This window comes from Nicotiana attenuata, chromosome 9 (genome assembly GCF_001879085.1).
Source record: "Nicotiana attenuata strain UT chromosome 9, NIATTr2, whole genome shotgun sequence".
Classification (NCBI taxonomy): Eukaryota; Viridiplantae; Streptophyta; class Magnoliopsida; order Solanales; family Solanaceae; genus Nicotiana; species Nicotiana attenuata.
In genome coordinates this window covers 45,190,286-45,196,654 of record NC_031997.1, presented here as the reverse complement: position 1 = coordinate 45,196,654, position 6,369 = coordinate 45,190,286, and positions in this window count along the sequence as shown.

Below are 6,369 nucleotides of genomic sequence, written 5' to 3'. Positions count from 1 at the left end.
CCTGAAACGCAAAGACACTTGAAAGCCAAAGCAAAGACGAACAATAAACAGGGGGTCGACGACCTCAACGGAATCAACACAAATCGAACGGGAATCTCGGACTTAAACCTTCAACGGCACCCTCCACACGACTTAAACTCAAAAACGGCTCCAAACATCAATTAAACTCCATGTCGCAGAAAACTAAGAACTAAATCGTGGAGAAGACGAAGTATTTTTTTTTTGTGCTGTTTTTGATTTCTCTGTTCGTGTATCTCCTTACTGCTCGTACGTGTGTGTATTTTGTTTGTGATGGTGAGGGAGCTCGTTGGCTGGAGGGTGGTTATGGAGAAAGTGTTACTGGCGTTGAAGAAAAGGGTGGAGGATGGCTGTTTTTCAGGCTGGTGTGAAGGTGGGTTCGAAGAAGAAGAAGCTTCAGGGAGGGTCCCTTTTTGTGTGAAAAGCTGCGCTGATCGTCTAGCTCTTTTTTCTCCCTTTTGCTAATTTTCAGCATTACTTTATAGGTAGAGTTTAGGTTTAGGTGTATTTTTGTGTATTTTGTCTATTAGTCCCTAGGTCTTTTTGTGTTAAGTCCTTAGGGTCCTTTTTTATTTGTTTTTGTTCCAAAGAAGAGTCTAGAAGGGTCCCTAGGCTTAATAGACTAATCCGAATTGTGCCAAGAATTGGGCTCTAAAACTCTTAAAATTATGATCCAACACCTTAATTGACTCCTTTTAAAATAAGATAAAAATACTACACAATGCAAAATCTAACATGAAACTATTATATATTTTTTGTATTTTCAAGATTATGTAAAGATAAAAATAAGGTAATATTTTTGTTAATTCTTATTTAAATTTATGAAAGATACGTAAGCTAAAATATTTTTTGTAATTTTCCATTTTTATGACGAAAATAAAGTCAAGAAGTCAAAAATAGTTGAAATAGCTATATTAGGCCTAAATTAAATATTTATATGCTAAAATATAAAAAATCTTGGGGAGGGTCAAAAATCACATGTCTACAGCAGCCGCTGACTCTGATGTTGGGATGGCCAATATCGGGCTCTCCTCTGGGATGGGAATTGTTGGTAGATGACTCTCGGATAACATTTCGACACTTCCCTTGGATCTTGTAAAGTAAGGGTGCGAAGCCAGGTTACCACAAAACCAACCACCTTAAAACAAAACATATATCGACAGCAAACACAACAAAATGGTTAGTTTGAGACAATTAACACATAGGGAATCGCACATTGGGGGTGTGATGCACCTATACAGTTAAATGTGTTTCTACATGTTTTGCGACGGTTGCGTGTCTCATTCCGACTTTTTGTTTATCTCCCCAATCTTTCTTTTCTTTCGGCACTTTTCACCTTTTGCTCTCCTTTGCACTTTATCATTCTTTTTTCTCTCTTATTCTTATTTTCTCTCTTTTTTCTTGTTTTTCTCTCTTTTTCTTGTTTTCTCTCTTTCTTTTATTTGAATTATTTAAAACCATGACCAGATCTGATTGGGATTGCCTACGTATCATGACGCCGCATGAATTACATCATCACGTAGTTCAAGAAATAAATGCGAAAATAAAAGAAAGAAACAATTTTGGGTTTTTTCTAAATTTTCATTAAAATAAAAACTTTTAATTTTCTCTGTTACAAAGACTCTATCATGCCTTTCTAGGAATTGAAAAACTAAAAATAGACTCGAAACAGACTGTAGAACTAGAAACTGAAATACAGACTCGAAACAAAAATCAAGAATATATAAGTGCTTCCAAAACTGCTCCAGGGGCCCGCGGGACATCAGTCGGTCTCGCCACGGGCCTATGTGCAAGATCTCCTTGGAGACGATCCAGGTCATTCATTATTTGGCGAACAAAGGTCATCAGCGCGACGAAAAAGGTAGTTTTAGTCATGTCTTCACATTCATGGCATTTCATGACGATGTAGTCAGCAATTGCTCTAACCCTTTCCCTGATGATGCCTTTCTCTTGGAGCAGACGTCCGATTTGTTGAGACCTAGCTTCTAGCACTTGGGTGTCATGATGGCACTGACCCTGCAGTTGTTGCATATCTTCCTCTAGCTAAGACATTAATGCATAACAATGTTTCCTCTCTGCTTTAAAGCTTTTTGTTTGTTTGGCCATCTCATTCTCGAGGGTAGTTAGCTTTTTCTTCAAGTTTGTGACTTCTCCCTCATATTTCCTTTTCAATTGCCGGACAAACTCTGCCCGTTCCTCTGCGTTCTTCGCCAACTGTGCTCGGGCTCTTGCCAGACTACCCTCGGATTTTTCCAAATCATCCTCGTACTCAGATATTTTTCTCCTAAAACCATGTATGAGTCTTTCATTCGTTTGGCTCCTTTCCTGATTCTCAGCAGCTATCTTCATTTTTTGGATCTGGGCTCGAAGGGCTTTGTTTTCTTGGGCCAACTTCTTCTTTTCCCCTTCATCAGCAGCAACCTGTACACTAATGTCAAATTTAAGATCCCTGATTTGCCCATCCAATATGCTTATTATGGCTCTGTAGCTTGTCTCTTTTGCCAACCAATCCCATTGCTTTTGTGCCCCATCAGTAAATTATTGGACATGGGGTCTTTTGGCAGGCCGTTCGGGCTCTTGATGGACTTGAAACCTTTTACCATACCAGGTCATGTAACTAGGCTCTAACTCGCCTTTGGACAAATCCCGTACCCGAGTCTTTGTCTCTAGGAACCTACACTGATGCCAAATTTGGCGAACCTTTTCTTCCGGGAGTACAGCTTTTGGACCTAGTTTAATGACTTGTCGACTCAAATCTTCATCATGTGGGATAGTTTGGTACCTGCTTAGCTGGCGTAAAACCCTGTGTGGAGCATATGGTTGAATGCTCCGGAGACCCATTAATAGAAGAAAACACACTTTGGCCCACATGTAAATGACTTCAGTGACCGGGAGCCAGCCGCATTCAAGGAACTCAAATGTGTGAACCATGCCTTCATACCTTCCGGAAACTCATGACCCACCACCCGATTTTCATATTCTTCAATGCAGTTAAGACCGGTCATACCATAGTTCATGTACCCCGGACGGTGGCAAAGGTGTTCTTCCATCCAAAGTTGTAAAATCATGTTGCAACCCTCAAAAACTTTTCCCCCTTCTTGGCAAATAGTTAAAGATCGATAAATCTCTGCTAGGATCATTGGTACAATGGTGCCATTAGCCTTTTTGGTCATGAAGTCGGCCATACCCATGAGCCCAACTCTATATTTCCATCCTTTCTTGGGCAGATTAAGACGCCCAAAAATGCCACTATATAAGCCAGTCCCCAACGTGCTTCCCATTTACCTTTGTTCCCTGAATGAGTTAGACCAGTATCCGGAGCCTCAAAACCGTGGGGATCCCCATAATGACGGTACAAGAAGTAGAATGTGCAAAATCCCTCGGCCAAACTTCCATCTTTGACTTCCCGACTGATACTCAGAAGGTCCAGAAACTTATGAGGAGTCACCGCTCTTGGTGCCACTGGGTATCGATTTCTGAGATTCCCACTAAGACCGGCATAGCCCGCTATTTCGGCAAGCGTAGGGGTTAGCTCAAACTCAGAAAAATTTATGTGCCGGGTCCCAAAAAGATATTAAAGCCTCAAATATGTCCAACCTTGGCTTAATCTTCAAAAGACCAATGAGACCGCCCAAAGCTTTTATCACAGTATCTCTGCTGACTTTCCCTAAGTCATTCCACCATATATGGAGTTCTAACGGGGTTTTCTCGAGGACTGTGAAGGGTTCATTTTCAATACTGCTCATCCTACACATTTATTTAAAGTGATCGGTTAAAAGACCATGATTTATTTTGACTCAAGAGAAAATTATCAATTTTTCAAAATTGCAATTCAAAACAAAAACACCTTTGCAAATACGACCCTTCAGCACCACAGGAAAGAAGATTTTAGGGTTGTGTTCGCTAATCGGCCAAAAATTTGAAAAAGGACCATAGGTGGCTATTCTTGCAAAAGCAGCCTTCCGGCGCCCTTTTGGGGACATTTTAGCTATTTAGACAAGAACGGCACAACCTAATTTTATTCGTGACAAAATAACAACATTTCATATTTTTTGGGTTATTTTTGCAAAAATGGAGTTGGACCTGGTGAGGGTTGCCTACGTATCCCACATTCGGTTAGAATTAAACTTGCGTAGTTCGGGGAGTTTGACGCAACAGAAAACAACACCAAATTTTTTTGAAACAATTTTCCTTTTCTCTTTTCTTTTCTCAAAATTTCGGCAAAGTTTCGGTACTTTTGGTTACCAGATTTTCTAAAGACGGGTAATTATCTCTCTCATACCTCAATTTGATTTTTTCCAATTTTTCTCCCTTATTCTAGAAGCCAGTCAACATGCAATCCGAAGCAAATAAATGTTCACATAGCACGTAAGATGCGTCAGGATGGTCTTTTGATTTCGGGTACACCTGTCCTAGACAGACCCAACCCTTGTGTTGAGTCCCCAAAGTCAAATGCACGTGATGCAAACAAGCGTTCCTACTAGGGATCCAACATGAGGCTATGTCATACTAGGTTTAAAACCCTAGGTGTATTGTTCTAGACCTGGCTTACCCGAGCGGACAGCTCGAGCCGCGAGGGGGGGGGGGGGGAGGGAGGCAGCGTACCGAGAACACAGAAGCTTCACCGGCTTTGCAACTTGTCCGAACCTCGTTCTAAAATTGGGATATGACTCTAACAGGAAAGAAGTTACACGAAGTGCACACTTCCCAGATGATTTAGAAGACTCAGAGAGGAGAGGGTTTCGTAACAATTTATATACAGTTCAATCAATATCAAAGCGGTAAAAAGCGGCATTTAGCACATTAGGCTCAAACATGTAGAAAACAGATAATAAATAAAGCCAAGTATAACAGTTATTCTAAGCTCGAATTCTTGAACCCTGAACAAAAGTTCTGGGTTATGTTCCCCAGCAGAGTCGCCAGAGCTGTCACACCTCCTTTTTTTACCCCACCCGAGGGCGGGTATATAGGAGTATTTCCAATTAAAGTGACATTATTCGAAATGTGATTATTTTAATTTATCAGAGTCGCCACTTGGAATAGTTTATTCAGTGTCCTAAGTCACTGGTTTATTTTAAAATCCCAAATCGAGGAAATTTCGACTTTATTAAAAAGTTTGCGAAACCAGAAATTCTAGATAAGGAATTCTGTTAACCCGGGAGAAGGTGTAAGGCATTCCCGGGTTCCGTGGTTTTAGTACAGTCGCTTAAACTGTTAATATTGTCCTATTATCTGATTAATTACGCATTTTAAACCTATGTGCATTTTTTATGACTTTCTAACTACTTTTACTATTTTTTAGGAAAATTCAACGTTATTTAAAACACATCTTAAACCATGCTACATAAAATGCATCCGCGGTTCGCGACACGTTTTATTTAACATTATTGGAAATTGAAGTCGGGTCATATGAAATGTACACCCGGATTTTAGCAATTACAAATCACAACTACGTCACGGGAACCGTACCCGTAGCAACGATAATTTAATGTAATGTGCCTAAAGCAAACTACGAAGATTCATTTTTAATATCTAAGTTACAATATTTGTGAGGGCCATGGATGATCTAAATATGGATGGCACACCTCAATTTTATTTTTTAACAAAGTTCGTATTTTACTTAGAAGAAGCATAAGGACACTAACATTTTACTCCTGGTTTGGAATTCAATAAGGGTCTATTCAATTATGGGCATGCCTAAAGGGTGAAAGGCCTGGCTTAAAAAATCACTTTAAAATAAGGGGGCTTTAGGTTTGGTCCAACAATGACCCATTACTTAATAGAATTAGGAAAAAGTACAACTTTGAAAGCTGTATTTGGGCTCGCGAATTGGCCCAGCAGAGAAGAGCTTAAGACCCTCTGCCCCTATTAGATTTTTAATCAAGTTTTGCCCACATTGGGCTTCAGGCGGGCCCAGTTGTGAATATTTACCGGCTAGGCCTATCTACCTCTACATTTTCGGCCCAATCTTACACAATGCTTACTTTGCAAAAGTTATAACTCAAGTCACTTTTTAAAGAAGACAATCAGAATCTGAATAATCTAAACACAATTCAAGTCTAAAATTAAGTACACTACTATAATTTGTACGACATGCATTTATACTGGAATTTACAAGAGGAATTTCACAACTAAAAATCGAATTGCTGGGCTTAATACCCAGTCCCATTCGCCTGAGCCCAGACTTGCTCAGGTGATTCCCAGATTTGGGCCTTGTTGCAAGTCTAGCCCAATTTGTACTATACTCAAGTGGCTCTGTGACTGTACTCATTGCAAAGAAATCACATGCTATGAACCTAAACTAATAGTTAAAAATAGTCAAATCTCGAAATTAGATACTCCATCAGTCCA